This window comes from Podarcis muralis, chromosome 5 (genome assembly GCF_964188315.1).
Source record: "Podarcis muralis chromosome 5, rPodMur119.hap1.1, whole genome shotgun sequence".
In the NCBI taxonomy this organism is placed as follows: Eukaryota; Metazoa; Chordata; class Lepidosauria; order Squamata; family Lacertidae; genus Podarcis; species Podarcis muralis.
The window spans coordinates 4,961,426-4,978,417 of NC_135659.1; the positions used below are offsets into that span (position 1 = coordinate 4,961,426).

At 45.8% G+C, this 16,992-nt stretch overlaps 1 protein-coding gene across 4 annotated transcripts in view; it reads right to left on the reverse strand.

Annotated features, from left to right (window-relative positions):
* Positions 1-15,306, reverse strand: part of LOC114590548 (small ribosomal subunit protein uS14m-like) — a 144,715-nt gene extending 129,409 nt beyond the window's left edge. Inside the window, exons 1-4 of one of the 4 annotated variants that reach the window (XR_013392826.1) lie at positions 14,545-15,192; positions 14,262-14,420; positions 9,091-9,225; positions 6,773-7,617 (exon numbers count right to left, since the gene is read on the reverse strand). The gene's annotated coding sequence lies outside the window, so the exon portion shown is untranslated. The other 3 variants (XR_013392823.1, XR_013392824.1, XR_013392825.1) reach the window with 3 other exon arrangements.
* Between the last annotated feature and the right edge of the window lie 1,686 nt (positions 15,307-16,992).

Below are 16,992 nucleotides of genomic sequence, written 5' to 3' on the forward strand. Positions count from 1 at the left end.
GGGTGGTAGAAAAAGTCATTCCAGTTATGAATATTTGCTTCGGTATTTTTATCTTGCATTTGTCAGACAGCATTTTCTGTTTTGTTCTGTGATTACTACTGTGTTTTTATAATGTTTATTTGGATAATTGAAAATGGCTTGTTTTTAATGCAGGCTTGCTATTTATCATGAGGACCAGAGGGAGCTATGTCTGATTATTGCATTTTAAAAAAACATCAACAACACTGAAGAGCTTCGGAAAATTAAAAGATTTGTTAAAGTAGGAGGAGCAAGCTTGGAAAAAATGCTAACTCTGATGGATCCCCAGAGAGTCACATCCTGAACTCAAGAATCATTCAGATTCATCTGCTCTTGTCTCAAAGAATGAGCTTCTCTTCCAGTTCCATGACAGAGGTGTCAAACAGGCCAGCCATGATTTTACTACGGCTCCACCTGCTTAAGAGCAAATTCTTGCTTTCTCTAAGACAGGATGAAGCCACACCACAGGTAGCTGGCTAAGCCTATAGGTAATGATAATCAGACAGCAAAGACTGCAAAACATGGGGAGAGTTGTGTCTGCCATATAGGCAAATACAACCAATTTTGTTCCAAAGTCAGAAGTTTCCCTTTCATCAAAAGGAGGAATGGTGGGAGCCCCCCCCCTCTCAAGGACCTGCTCCACAACTCCAATTTATAAAGATTATAATCCAAGTTAACGAGATCTTCTTGCAATTAGAGGTCAAGAGATATGTAAAAGTCAGTGCTTTATATGATTCAGCCACATGGTGGAGCAATACACAAAGATTAAAGAAGCCATGATAGCCAGCTCTGAAAAGCTGGGATGGTTTGTGTCTTCAAAGGCATGGCAGTGTGGCTTGAAGTTAATGACTTGTAACACCTCACAGTCATCATCATAATATAATAATAATAATTTATGATTTATACCCAGCCACTCTGGGCGGCTTCCAACAAAATATTAAAATAAAATAAGTCTGTCAAACATTCAAAGCTTCCCAGAACAGGGCTGCCTTCAGATGTCTTCTAAATGTCAGGTAGCTGTTGATCTCTTTGACATCTGGTGGGAGGGGGTTCCACAGGGCAGGCACCACTACCCTGTAACTTGGCTTCTCGTAGGGAGGGAACCGCCAAAAGTCCCTCAGCGCTGGACCTCAGTGCCCAGGCAGAACGATGGGGGTGGAGACGCTCCTTCAGGTATACTGGGCCGAGGCTGTTTAGGGCTTTAAAGGTCAGCACCAACACTTTGAATTGTGCCCGGAAACATACTGGGAGCCAATGTAGGTCTCAGGGGCCATTCCCAGTCACCAGTCTAGCTGCCGCATTCTGGATTAGTTGTAGTTTCTGGGTCACCTTCAAAGGTAGCCCCACCTAGAGCGCATTGCAGTAGTCTAAGCAAGAGATAACTAGAGCATGCACCACTCCGGTGAGACAGTCTGTGGGCAGGTAGGGTCTCAGCCTGCGTACTAGATGAAGCTGGTCAACAGCTGGCCTGGACACAGAATTGACCTGCGCCTCCATGGACACCATGAACTGAAAGGTCCCGGGGGCGTTACCCTGAGCCTCAGCCACAAGGAATGTGCAGCAGCAGAAAATGGTCAGGCTGTTCTAGGTTGCATCTATGGAAGTCCAGGGTCCTGATGAAACGAAGTCAAAGTCCTACTCTCTCCTACCTTGGTCAGGCCACACCTGGAGTCCTGTGTCCAGTTCTGGGCACCATCATTTAAGAAGGATGTTGACAAGCTGAAATGTGTGCAGAGGAGGGCAACCAAGACAACCAAGGGTCTGGAAACTAAGATTGAAGAAGGAGCTGGGTAGGTTTGGGCTGGAAAAGAGGAAACTGAGAGGAGATCTGACAGCCGTCTTCAAATATCTTAAGGGCTGTCACATGGAAGAGGGAACAAGCTTGTTTTCTCCTGCTCTAGATGGTAGGACTCGAACCCATGGATTCAAGTTATAAGAAAGGAGATTCCAACTAAACATTCATAAAAACTTTCTGACAGTAAGGGCTGTTTGGCGTTGGAACAGATTCCCTCGAGAGCTGGTGGACTCTCCTTCCTTGGAGGTTACTAAGCAGAGGTTGGGTGGCCGTCTGCCATGGATGCTTTTGCTGAGATTGCTGCATCACAGGGGGTTGGACTAGATGACCCTTGGTGTCCCTTCCAGCTATAAGTTTCTATGATTCTATGAAATTGATCTGGATTAATGACAGCCATCCACCAGTTTCATATGCAGCACTGCTTCCCACCCCACCCGCTTACTGATTAATATATATAAAAAATACATTAGACAAATAATAACTTACAAAAAGGATCAATAAATGTGTCACCTTTATTATATAAACTCTTATCATAATCACATGTCAAAATTTCTTTTGTGAATGAAATAAAATGGTTTCAATCAGTTTTTAATAACCAACAATCAAATGTAGTGCTTGGGGTACATTTAAACATGGCTTAGATCAATTCCCCAGATGTTCAGTGTCCAGGGGTTCAGTGCCTGGCACCCAGAAACTCATGGCAAAGGGGAGTCTGGCACCAAGTAACTCATAACATTTCACTTCCTTGCAAGCTAAGGAAAGCTGTTGATTGGCAGAAGACACTGGGCAGAAACAGAAAGAAACAGGGGGATGAGGAGGTCTAAGGGTGAAGTCCTGCTCCTGTCCATCCTAATACTGGACAGATTATTACAGGATGTTGAGAAGGGTCATTTTTTACTATTAATTGAGAAACAGCAGCCATAGTCTAGGCCAGGAGTGTTTTTCCTTGGTGACACCGCCATGTTGAAAAGTGTGTGTTTGCAAGGTATTTCCTGTCCTGTCCAGAAATGCACCGTGCTGGAAGAAGCCAGCTCTAGATCCTTCCTAAATAAATAAAATAAAAACCCACTGGAATATATATTTGAAAAATTAATGTTAAGGGGAACCATTCACATTGTTAAGCAAGGTAGCTAAAGCAACAGGGTCAGGTCCTCCATTGTGACACGTCCCCCTGCTGAGTGACTTGGCTGAGGACTTTGGGAAGAGCAACTATCTGAGGATAGTTCAGGAGAAAGGAGGTGGTTTGTGAGAAGTAATGATGTTTTCCGGCAAAATGAAGATTTCTTCTTCTTGAGTGTAAGTAGGATGTCTAATTCTTTCTGCATTCTGCTTCTTTTGCTCTCCCTCAAGATTTAGAAACATAGGGCAGTAAGGCAGATCTGGAAAAAGCCTAAGTAAAGGTACAGGTACCCCTGACCATTAGGTCCAGTCGCGGACGACTCTGGGGTTGCGCGCTCATCTCGCTCTATAGGCTGAGGGAGCCGGCGTCCAGCTTCTGGGTCATGTGGCCAGGATGACTAAGCCGCTTCTGGCGAAACCAGAGCAGTGCACGGAAAGGCTGTTTACCTTCCCGCCAGAACGGCACCTACCGTATTTTTCGCTCTATAGGACACACCGGACCATAGGAGGGAGAGAACAGGGGGGGGGGGTTTCTCCCCCTCTCTGCTCAGTGCCCCTTCAGCGAAGCGGCAGGAGAAACGGAGCCCCTTCCATTTCTCCTCCCGCTTCGCTGAAGGGGCGCTGCACAGAGAGGGAAAACTGTGCAGCACCTCTCCAGCGAAGCGAAGCCAGGAGAGCAAGAGGGATCGGTATGCACTGACCCCTCTCACTCTCCAGGCTTCAGGCGGCTATCCGCAAGCCTTCGGAACACAGTGGGAACTTCTGCTGTGCTCCGAAACCTTGCAGATAGCTGCCTGAAGCCAACGGAGTGCAGCCTTTGAAGCCTCCGCAGAGCAGCGGGGTGAAGGCACCCCGCTGCCCTGCGGAGGCTTTGCGCAGCCATCCCCAAGGTAGAACAGTGAGACGGAGTGCTGTGCAGTGCTCCGCCTCGCTGTTCTGGCTTCGGGGACGGCCTTTGAAACCTCCACAGGGCAGCGGGGTGCCTTCACCCCGCTGCCCTGCGGAGGCTTTGCGCAGCTAACCCCAAGCTAGAACAGTGAGACGGAGTGCTGCGCAGCGCTACTTCTCCCTGTTCTGGCTTTGGGCTTAGCTGCGCAGCCTGCATTCACTCCATAGGACACACACACATTTCCCCTTAATTTTTGTTGTTTTTTTAATAAAATAATTTTTATTAGCAAACCAATCAAATCACATTAGTTCCAAATTACAAAACCGAATTTTAAATTTTTGTTGGGGGTACCCATGCTTCGCGCTCAGAAAGGGATCCAATCATCTCTTATTTCTGCTGCTTTGATCATTTCTCCTTAATTTTTGGAGGGGAAAAAGTGCGTCCTATAGAGCGAAAAATACGGTATTTATCTACTTCCACTTTGTGCTTTCGAACTGCTAGGTTGGCAGGAGTAGGGACCGAGCAGCGGGAGCTCACCCCGTCGCGGGGATTCGAACTGCCGACCTTCTGATCAGCAAGCCCTAGGTTCTGGGGCCACCCGTGTCCCTACGGAAAAAGCCTATCGCAGACTAAATCCCCCTCCCAAACCTGGTATGTAAGGGCTTCCGGTTTTTCCGCCCTCCGTTGTTGATGTGCTTCGTGGGTTCTCCGCGCCTAGCAGCTGTTAGAGGGAACTTTGGGGGGCAACGCGGAGGCTACACGACCCCCAAAAAGGCTCTGGGTGTGGTCCAGGGCTGACATTGTCCGGCAGCATCGAAAAAGCCCACGTCCTAACCAGGAGGTGAGTCGACAGAGAGTAGCTAGACACAAGGACACGAGCAATCCTCAGCAGCAAGCCTCAAAGTCCCAAACGGTAAGAACGGCAGCAAAATCTCTCACTTTCTCAATCCCCTTAATTACTGGACTAAGCTAACAAGGAGAGCTTGAGGAGAAGAGGGTCTGTGAGACTTATTTATACAAAGTGAACTGCTCAGAAACAGACCCAAAAGACTAGCACATAAAGAGTAAAGAGCGGGAGATTTTATCTTAAATATATTGGAAATCTTTCTCATTATACTTAACCATGAGCGAAGATTTCTCTAACAAGTACCAGTAAGAAAAGGAAGACAGATTCAAATTTCACTCTGCAGCAGCAGTACTAGCCCATTAAAAGAAGCGGAATTCAAGGACTTAACTTGTTTTTTACTTTGAAGTGGCGTGAGCCCAGCGAAAGAGACTGAGTTAAAAGACTTGGATTGTCAGCGCTGTTTGTGGTGGAAGTTACTGGGAAACAAAGGTAAAAAAGAAGGCAACACTTTTAATATTGAACTTATATTAAACACTAACCTATAAAGATGGCAAAGATGGCGTAGCGTGGTCTAGGAGAAACGGCTGGACTAATTGGAGAATCAAGAAAAGAAAAGCGCCGAAAGGAGGGGCAGAACTGGACAAAAGAGGAGAGGGACTATAAAATTAAAGATGAGCATATTTAGTTTGAGGAGGTAGTTTGTGAGAAAGGAAATACGTTTTCTGGTGTAATGAAGAAACTTTCTTCATATAAAGTATAAGTAGGATTCCTAATTCCTTCTGCATTCTGTTTCTTTTACTATCCCTCAAGATTCAGAAACATAGGGAACCAAGTCATGGTTAGATTAGTTTATAAAGATTGGCTGCGTGAGCAAAGGGAGGAAGGGAGGGAGAATAACGCAAGCCACCTGGAGATCCTTGGAGGAAAGATGGGTCATCAATGTAATAAGCTCACACAGCCTGCCGCACTGGCCATTCTCTCTTTCAACAGCCTTTGAGAACAACTGAGTAGGCATCTAGAATTTTTTCTCTTCATTTCTCTTCCAGACAGCGACAGCAGTGAGGCCAGCAGCTCCAGTACAGCTCTACCCCGCTCCAAGACCCAGTTCTCCCTTCGCCCAAAACCCAAGTATCTAAAGAAATAAATAATAGGGATGCGGGTGGTGCTGTGGGTTAAACCACAGAGCCTAGGACTTGCCTATCAGAAGGTCGGCGGTTCGAATCCCCACGGCGGAGTGAATTCCCGTTGCTCGGTCCCTGCTCCTGCCAACCTAGCAGTTCGAAAGCACGTCAAAAGTGCAAGTAGATAAATAGGTAACGCTCCGGCAGGAAGGTAAAGGGTGTTTCCATGCGCTGCCCTGGTTCAGAAGCAGCTTAGTCATGCTGGCCACATGACCCGGAAGCTGTACGTGACCGGTCCGCCAATAAAGCGAGATGAGCGCCGCAACCCCAGAGTCGGCCACGACTGGACCTAATGGTCAGGGGTCTCTTTACCTTTATATATTTCAAAAACACTATGAGTCTCCAGTGTGGTCTTTCATCACAAGGAAACAGACTTTATAAAGAGGCAACCTTTCAAACTTCTTATAAATGGAAACTGGGGAAAGCCCCCTCCAAAAGAATAGACTGTGCCCAGTGACTAGCTGATCCACATGCCTGTTCAGTTGACGCTCTAGATGCCTACTCAGTTGTTCTCCAAGGCTGTTGAAAGAGAGAATGGCCAGTGCGGCAGGCTGTGTGAGCTGCTGGCCTCCTGCTGTCGTGCCCCTAAAATCCACCCCCTGGTCTGCGAGGAGGAGGAGGAAGAGATATTGGAAGAGAAATGGAATGAGGAAGTAAGTATAATTAAAGAAAGGGAGAATAGCGTAAGCCACCTGAAGATCCTTGAAGGAAAGATGGGTTGTCAACATAATAATAAATGGAAAGATTAAAAATCTTTTCTCTTCTTTTCTCTTCCGGGCAGCGACAGCAGTGAGGCCAGCAGCTCCAGCACAGATCTCCCTCCCCACCAAGACCCAGTCCCCCCCCTTCCCCACAAACCCAAATAGAAAAATAAAATCATTATTATTATTCTAATCAAGTTCCTTTACAAACATGCTATTCTGTGATCATCCTTTTATCCTAGGCGGTGCTTTTTCCTACGTTTGTGAGCATGAGTGGAAATCCTGAGTCTCGCTGCAGGAGTCGACAGTTTGGCTCCTTCCCTTGTTGTTGCTCCTAGATGGAACTGCGCATGTGCGAAGACAAGACAGAGACTTCCAAACTGGATCAATAAACGTGTCACCCGTTGTCTGAAAACCACTGTCCTAATCACATGCCAGATTGTCTTTTGTGAATGAAATAAAATTCTTTCAAATAGTTTTTTAATGCTGGCATTTGTCTGTCTTGAGAAGCAATGGAGTGCGCCTCCGGGGGTGAAGTCAAAGTCAAGCAACGGTGTCAGCAGTCCCAAAGTGACCTCTCCAGGGAGCAAGACTGGGCAGTGTGTCTGGAGGTCCTGGGCTTCCCAGATGACAACATGTGTCTCCAAGGAAAGCAGAGTTAGGCACCAGTTGGGCTGCAGGAGTTGTCAGAAGGGGTTGTAAACAGCGCCATCCAACTGCCTGAGGGACTCCAGTCCAGATTTGTGTAGGGATTACTCCTTAGCCTTTTCAGCTCCCAAAGATATCCCACAAGGCAAATTAGGATCAGAGTTTTCCTTCTCCTCGCTGGGCTATCTTTATAGGTGGATGAGCCCCATCTGCCCCTCACTTCCCTCCACAGCATTGCAGAAACCACCTTCTTGACCACTGGGCCCACGCTTGGTCTTGTCCGCTTAATCTGCTGGAGCCTGTCTTGGCACACAGGGGAAGTTCCTGAGCATTTGAGACTCCTTGGCTGCCCTCACTTGGTTTAGGTGGCCAGTCAAATCCGTTCCCAGGATGTGGCCTCTGTCGCATGCTGACCATTTCTAGGAGCAAGAGAACAAACTTTTTATTAAAGAATGGAAATGGTTTAATGAATAGTTACAAACTGTAAACAGATAAGAACATTGGCAGGATTATTGGAATAACCTGCAGTTTAATAAGATTATATATTTAAAGCAGATGCATAAATACAGAAATTAAGGTAATTTGGATATGCATAAGATATGAAGAGTCAATTTAAGGAACTGCAGAAAGAGGGGGAAGGAAGTCAAGTTTTGAAATGTGAAAATGACTGCAAAATTATTGAAATGTATAAACTTGAAAATCATAATTATTTTTTTTTAAAAAAAATTCGCCCAAAATCAGACGTCATCCGTTTCACTCCCAACTGGAGCCAAAGGACACAGGCCTGGCCAGGACAGCTTTCCAGTGATAGCTTCTGCGGTGATGAGGCATGTGAGCCTCAACTGTCCTGCATCTACTCCAGCTGAGGAATCGCACACCTCCTCTCCAAGCTAGCGAGCCCCACCTGGGCTGTGGGTCCTTGCCTTCCGTCCCTCCCAACTGACAGTTGTTAGTTCTGGAATCCTGAGCTTGAGGGGGGGTACATCCCATTTCGCCCGGTGGGACACTCACCTGCAGCAAGAATTTTGTTAGCTAAGAATTGGAAAACGCAAGAAGTACCAACAGTGGAAGAATGGCAGATGAAGATGATGGATTTTTCGGAGCTAGCCGATCTGACTGGAAGAGTCCCTGACCAGAAGGAGGAGGAGTATCAGGAAGAATGGACAAAATTTAATGACTATTTAGTTAAATATGTTAAGTTAAACTAATTGGAAAAAGCTTGCATATAGCGGATAGGCGTAGGATTTAAATATGTAATATGTGATGAATTAATATGTTTAATACTGAACTGGGAAGTAAGAAAGATGTTAAGTGATTAAGTTAATTTTATAAGAATATTGATTTGGAAAACCGTTAAAATGATATGCACTGAAATCCAACCAGGGGGATACAAGGAAGTCACATAACAATGTTAATTGTTGTTGTTGTTGTTTAGTCGTTTAGTCGTGTCCGACTCTTCGTGATCCCATGGACCAGAGCACGCCAGGCACCTCTGTCCTCCACTACCTCCCGCAGTTTGGTCAAACTCATGCTGGTAACCTCGAAAACACTATCCAACCATCTCGTCCTCTGTCGCCCCCTTCTCCTTGTGCCCTCCATCTTTCCCAGCATCAGTGTCTTCTCCAGGGAGTCTTCTCTTCTCATGAGGTGGCCAAAGTACTGGAGGGAATGTTCAATCACATACCAGCATATTCAGGTTGTACCTAGTCCTGCAGAACAACCCTATTTCCCCCCAAATGGACTTCTTGTGAAAAGAAAAGTTAAAAGAAAATGCACTGGAAAATGTGGGGTAGTGTTTTGTTGCCTCATCATCTAACCTCTCTGCAAACAAATCACAATGAATGCAGGTTTGCAGCCAAAGTTTGAGTAGCACAGAGCCAAATGTTACTCACGTGTTCTGCAGTGATCTCGTCAACAATACACCCAACAATTCCTATTGAATAGGGATTTCCAATATTTGGACAATTGCATTATTACTGAGAGTTCCAGGAAGGCATCGTGGCTGGTTAGTCATTTCTGTTGAGACTCTGTCAACAGAGATAATTAAGTGGTGATTAACGATAGCTACCATCTATCATATTATCTCTGAGGAACATAGGTAACAGGGATTAACTTCCAAATGCTCTGGATTACTCCCTGCTGTGGGACCAAGAAATCTTTGAGGACCACAGACAGGTGAGTGACCAGGAGCAGAAGAACCATAAACTTACCCAAACACCACTTCATAGCCCTAGAGGTCAGTATTTATTCTGCATGCAATTTAGATGGAATCTAGAAGAAAAAGCTACTAAGTCTCTTGCAACACTTTCAGGTTAAGAACAGACCTCCAGAACAAATTAAGTTCTTAACCTGAGGTACCACTGTATATGGAATCCATTCTTTCAAATACTGTTCTTCTTTGGTGATCATTTGTAGCCGAGTAATACTGTCTTCCACGAACACGGTCTTAACAGTGAGTCCGTAAGTGACTGTGGAGGCCAATTCTGGATCCCCACGTCCTTCCACAGTGGGGACATTGGATTCCGGGCGGGAGTTGATCACTGTGAGGGTTTGCCAAGCATGCCTTCCTCTTAGCACATGTCTTCCTTTCGTCCTGAGTTCGAGCGTCTTCAAAGCACATGACACCTTTGGTAAAAGCTGTTCTCCAATTGGGGCACTGGCAGGCTAGTGTTTCCCAGTTGTCGGTGTTTATACTACATTTTTAAAGATTTGCCTTGATAGAGTCTTTAAACCTCTTTTGTTGACCACTAGCATTACGCTTTCCATTTTAAAGTTTGGAATAGAGTAGTTTCTTTGGAAGACAAGAATCAGGCATCTGCACAACATGACCAGTCCAGTGAAGTTGATGTTGAAGAATCATTGCTTTGACACGGGAGATCTTTGCTTCTTCCAGTACAGTCATACCTATGTTACGTTTGCTTCATGTTACCTTTTTTCAGGTTGGGTCCCACGGCGACCCGGAAGTACCGGAAAGGGTTACTTCCGTGTTTCGCCACTTGCGCATGCGTAGAAGCGCTTAATCGTGTCAACATGATTCATGGTGTCAACATGACTGTGATGTGTTACAAGTCATTAACTCCAAGCCTCATGGCTATGCCTCAGAAAACACAAACCACACCAGCTTTTCAGAGCTGGCTATCGTGGCTTTAATCTTTGTGCATTGCTACGCCTGATGGCTGAACCGTATAAAGCACTGACTTCTATCTATTTTCACTGCCAAATGTTGCAGGGGGGCAATTTCCCCAGTTTGGCGCTGCTTTAGAGTTAATTGGATGACGTCAGGTTTTCGGATAGAGCGCCAAAGGCTCATTTTGTGGGGCGCTGTGAAACGTGCGGTTTTCACTGCTAAACATTGCACGGGCCATTTTGCCAGTGCTCAGCGCAGGAATCCCTTTCCCATAATATCTTATACATTTTAGACAGCACTTTTACATTATGCAACAGGTCTCTCTCCAGTGGTGATATTTGGCAAAATCTTGATCCTGAGGGTTAGGGCGCCGAGGGCTGATTTTGTGGGGTGCAGGAAAACATAGTGTTTTCACTGCCAAATGTTGCATGGGGCCTTGTTACAGCATATGGCTCTGCTTTGGAGTTAGTCAGACAACCCCAGATTTTTGGCGAAATATTGAAACTAATGTTTAGTGTGCTGATGGCTCGTGTTTTTTTTGGGGGGGGGGGGAGCTGTGAAACGTATTTTTACAGGGGCTCTTCCTGGAGCACCGCTTTGGAGTTAATCGGATAATGTCATATTTTTGGCGAAATCTTTACGCTGCAGGTAAGGGTGTCGAGGGTTCATATTGTGGGGCGCCATGAAATGTAGTTTTTTCACTGCCAAATGTCACATGGGGCCTTCTCCAAGCATTTGGCGAAACATAGTGTTTTCTCGACAAACGTTGCAGAGGCTTTCCCCCGCAGCTTAGCGCCCTTTGTAATGATTCGGCTGACCTTGGGTTTTTGGCGATATCTTAACCCAGCAGGTTAGGGCGCTGAGGGCTCATTTTGTGGGGTGCTGGGAAATGTAGTGTTTTCTCCCCCCCCCAAAAAATTTATTGTTTATTGTTTTTTTCACAAAAATTTAAACACACAGACAAATAGACAAACAAACATAAATCATAACCTTATTAAGACTAATCTAATTAACAAAGATTACCATAATAAAGGACAAAAGTGGTAAGGACCTAACAGAAGCAGAAGACATCAAGAAGAGGTGGCAAGAATACACAGAGGAATTATACCAGAAAGATATGGATGCCTCGTACACCCCTGGTAGTGTGGTTGCTGACCTTGAGCCAGACATCCTGGAAAGTGAAATCAAATGGGCCTTAGAAAGCACTGCAAATAACAAGGCCAGTGGAAGTGATGATATTCCAGCTGAACTATTTAAAATTTTAAAAGATGATGCTGTTAAGGTGCTACACTCAATATGCCAGCAAATTTGGAAAACTCAGCAGTGGCCAGAAGATTGGAGAAGATCAGTCTACATCCCAATCCCAAAGAAGGGCAGTGCCAAAGAATGCTCTAACTACCGCACAATTGCACTCATTTCACACGCTAGCAAGGTTATGCTTAAAATTCTACAAGGAAGGCTCAAGCAGTATGTGGATCGAGAAGTGCAAGCTAGATTTAGAAGAGGCAGAGGAACCAGAGACCAAATTGCAAACATGCGCTGGATTATGGAGAAAGCTAGAGAGTTCCAGAAAGACATCTACTTCTGCTTCATTGACTATGCAAAAGCCTTTGACTGTCGACCACAGCAAACTATGGCAAGTTCTTAAAGAAATGGGAGTGCCTGATCACCTCATCTGTCTCCTGAGAAATCTCTATGTGGGACAAGAAGCTACAGTTAGAACTGGATATGGAACAACTGATTGGTTCAAAATTGGGAAAAGGAGTACGACAAGGCTGTATTTTGTCTCCCTGCTTATTTAATTTATATGCAGAATACATCATGCGAAAGGCTGGGCTCGATGAATCACAAACTGGAATTAAGATTGCCGGAAGAAATATCAACAACCTCAGATATGCAGATGACACAACCTTGATGGCAGAAAGTGAGGAGGAATTAAAGAACCTTTTAATGAGGGTGAAAGAGGAGAGCGCAAAATATGGTCTGAAGCTCAACATCAAAAAAACGAAGATCATGGCCACTGGTCCCATCACCTCCTGGCAAATAGAAGGGGAAGAAATGGAGGCAGTGAGAGATTTTACTTTCTTGGGCTCCATGATCCATGAAATTGGGGGTGCAAGGGGGTTTGCGAAAAAAGAGGGAGTAGGAGGCGAGGGAATAGGGTGGAAGATGAAAGGGATGGTGGCTTCATACCTGGGCAGAAGATGAAAAGGGTGCATAGGAGGAGGTAGATTCAGGATGTTACTGTGTGGGAAGTTTGTGTGCGAGGCTGCTTGCACAAAAGGAGAGGGAAGAAGCATGGACATGGGGCGAAGGTAAAAAAGAGTGCAAAGCAGGGTTGCAAAACTGGAGAGAGAAGCCGCTTCAGAAATGGGAATGTGAAAAGCAATCTTAGTACAGTGGTGCCTCGCAAGACGAAATTAATTCGTTCCGCGAGTTTTGTCTTGCGATTTTTTTCGTCTTGCGAAGCACGGTGTCGGGAAAGTTTTGGAAAAGCTTCAAAAATCACCAAAGTCTTCAAAAACCTCAAAAAAGGCTACCACACTGCGTGCTATGAGTTGCTCCTCGAAGTCAAGTCGCAACTGTATTAACGGTGTTAAGAATAAGGAAACAAACTTGCAAGACGTTTCCGTCTTGCAAAGCAAGCCCATAGGGAAAATCGTCTTGCGAAGCAGCTCAAAAAACATAAAACCCTTTCGTCTTGCGAGTTTTCCGTCTTGCGAGGCATTCGTCTTGCGAGGTATCACTGTAGTTGCATGATGTGGGAAGGGGAAGGTCTAGGAAGTTAATGGGTGAGGAATGGCGGAGGGCAGGTCAGCCCTAGTGTTGTAATAAATTGGTTAAGACTTTAAATTACTATAACACAAGTGTTGTTTTCCTTAACAATTAGCAGTTTGTTCCTGAAGCATTCAAATGCCACATGTACACAGGTACTCAACAAAAATACTACCTACGACAATACATTTAGAAAAAGAAAAAGGAATTTTGTAAAAGGACTGAATCACTATGGAGAACAACCAACAGTTAAATTCTAAAAGCATATGGAAAACAAAAGAGCTTTCATGATGCCTTTTAAATTTAAGAAAGAGTACAGTCTGGAACGGGATGCGGGTGGCGCTGTGGGTAAAAGCCTCAGCGCCTAGGGCTTGCCGATCGAAAGGTCGGCGGTTCGAATCCCCGCGGTGGGGTGTGCTCCCGCTGCTCGGTCCCAGCGCCTGCCAACCTAGCAGTTCGAAAGCACCCCCGGGTGCAAGTAGATAAATAGGGACCGCTTACTAGCGGGAAGGTAAACGGCGTTTCCGTGCCGGCCAGAGCAGCGATGTCACGCTGGCCACGTGACCCGGAAAGTGTCTCCGGACAGCGCTGGCCCCCGGCCTCTTAAGTGAGATGGGCGCACAACCCTAGAGTCTGTCAAGACTGGCCCATACGGGCAGGGGTACCTTTACCTTTTACAGTCTGGAACAGAATAACCAGTAAAAAACTGCCTGGAATTTTTAACTGAAGGACACCATGTGAAAGGTTTTCAATGCATAATAGATGCCACTTCAGGGAACCCACCACAACAAAGACACAATAACTTAAAAAAAATTACAGGATTCCCAAGCAGTAGGTTGCATTCCAAACTGATCCTCTGTGTAATACTGTAACTGCACATATCTGGCTAGCTGCTTCCATACTATTATTTGCTTAGTGGACTTTAGCTCCTGGGAAGAATAGAAATTGGATAAACCAATGACTAAAAAAGTATGTAAAAAGCAATGGATGAACTGTGGGAAATGAATCAGGAGATGATTCTATTCATAACCTGTTCATAACCTACAATGGTTATATCATACTGAAATAAAATATATTTTTGAATCTGTGATGTAGATGGGGAGGAGATGCCTGGTTCATTGCTACAATCAAGAATATCTTAAAACAGTATTTTCATCTTACCTGGAGTTCTTTGGGCAAAATTTTGTTTTTCCTAAGGGAATTCAGCCGCAGCCTCTGATCTGCATATTCAAAAGCCATCTTCCTTCTCTTAACATCACGTACCATCCTCCAGTCAACATAATAACCCCTTACTTGTCCAACACATGGGATGCGGAAGATCTATTATTACAACAAAAATAAATCGGGGTCAAAGTGTGGTACATTTTGTGCAAGTAATCAGATGCAAGCGTCCAGATATTCATCAGTGCATCTGTTCTTTTAAAAAATCTAATTATACTTTTACCTGATTTGCTGACAAACGTTTTTCCAGATTTAGTCTTGGGAGGGAAAGACCACGAAAGCGCGAGCCCACAAATAATTTACTAGCCTACCCACCTGGAGACACAATTGTTTGTAATTTGTAGCACCCCGATGGGGTGACTCAGGGGGAATGCATGCCTGGCTAGCAGAGGGCACTGCAGTACACTATTTCCTACAGGCAACCAAGCAAAAGACTATTTACATTCCTGAGTTTATTCTGGCGGCGTGGAGGGAGACAGACTTTGGTGTGGGCTTCTGTTTGGGGCCCAATAACCCACGGGACGAAATCCCGGCTTTCTGTCCCCCAAGGGCAACCTCCACAGCAGCTGACACCTCTCCAAGCGAAATGAGACGCTTGTGTCCTTCACCCCCCACCCCCCCGAGCACAGGCCTGGAAAGGACTCTGTGTGCTTTCTAATTGTCGCCTTTTCTACGTTCCCGATCTGTCAGCCGCCTCGAGCCCCTCTCGGGAGAAAGGCGGCGCACAAAACAACCCGCTTGCGGGGAGGCGAAACACCCGCCAGGCGCGGCTCCGTCTCTGACGGGGCTGAAACTTGACAACCCGCAGCCGAGGCCACCCCGGCGCGGGGGAAAGGGCGGCCCCCCAGGAGGAGACACGCGCGACCGCGACCCTCACCTGACGAGACGCCGCCTGCAGCACCGCCGCCATCTTGCGCCCCGCCGGCCCCACAAGGCTGCTCGCCAACGGCGGCGCGAAGGAGAGCTGCGCATGCGTCGCCAGCAGTTAGGCGGAGCTACTCAAGTATAAGGCACGGCGGCGTGGCTGAGAAGAGCGCGGCCCCGCCCCCTTTGCCCTCGCCATACTAGCCTCCAACGGCGTCGCGGCAGACCGCGCATGCGTCGCCAGTAGTTAGGCGGAGCTAACTGCGCCTAGTGGGACATAGAGATGCTTCGGGAGATGTGCGCTCGCACTTGAAGGAGAGAATGCGGGAGGTTCAGCTAAAGCGGAGAAGGGAAGCCTGTATGGGGGCGAGGAGGGAAAAAGGAGAATGATAGAAATTAATAGGCGAAATATGTGATATAATAGAGGAACCTGTATTAGGTGAAATAGGTGATATCATGCAGTGTGTAAAAGGGAAGCGTGCAAAAACAGCATGGAAGGAAAGGCAGGGAGCCAAATCCCAAAGAGAAATGGATAACAAATTTGAAACTGGTGAAAGTAATGAAATATAATTTAAAAATTAATATTGAGAATAATAGAATTCAAGGGAACCCCAGGGGTCATCTAGTCCGATGCTGGAATCTCAACACACAGCTCCCCATCCAGTTTGAAGCAATACCAGACCCTGCTTAGCTTTGCAAATGTGCTAGCAGCTTATCACATTTTGGAACTATTATCTTGCAAAGTCAGCCAAATAAGAATACTTTAACAAACCTCAGAGAATAGAAAACAAGAGACAGCAGGTGAGTAATAAAAGGAAATGTGCCTTTTGTAGTGCACAAAAGCTTAATAATACTCGTTTGTCAGTTTCATACTACAAGACTATTGTTTATGTTGCAGCAACAGGCTAGCAGGGCTACCTGTGGTGTGTCAAACCATTCCTGCCTGAGGCGCAATATTGCCTGCACTGATGGGCAGCAGCTGTCCAGGGCTTCAGGCAGGAAACATCTGCAGAGACAGCTGATATTCAAGCAGAGACCTTCTGCACAGAAAGCAGATGCTCTACCAGTGAGCCATGACCCTCATGACTGCCCCAGCCCTTTATTTATGGGATCTTTGAACTTTACAAAATGAGTATTGTAGGGAGAAGGCAGGTTGGAAATGAATTCAAATAAATTTAGCACAATACTGAGCCAAAAAGGGACCCCAGAGCAGCTAGCAGGTGTGTCCAAAAAAGACAACAGCTGTGTACACACCATATGTTTAAAGTGTTAAGTTGTAGGTGAACATATCAGACGACACAGCGATTCTTCAGACAGCTCTTGTTTATTCACAGGCCAGAACAGAACTGAACTGAAGGGTTCAGCCAGCCTGCTTATATAGAGCTCCACTAGAACGCAACAGTAACCATTTTCTGTAACTATCCAATCATTGAATGTCACTTTCGATCCCTTATTTGCATATGTAGACCTGAACTATCTACAGTATCCCCCTGCTGGCCCAGGGTGAGAACTTCAGTACATAACATACAGAACATTTCTCTCTCCCCCTACCCAAAATCCTGGGAGCTGTAGTTTGTTATGGGTGATAGGAATTGTAGCTCTGTGAGGGCTAAACTACAGTTTCCAGGATTCTTTGGGGCAAGTCATGTGCTTGGAAAACGTGTATGCAGACAGTCTCAGCCCTCGGGCTTAGTCTAAAAAGGGGAAATATAAAAGGAATACAGTCCTAAATGGCTTGGCTTCTACATCATATCCTGATCATTTCCTCCTCGTCCCATAGGCTTGTAATACAGTGGTACCTCGGGTT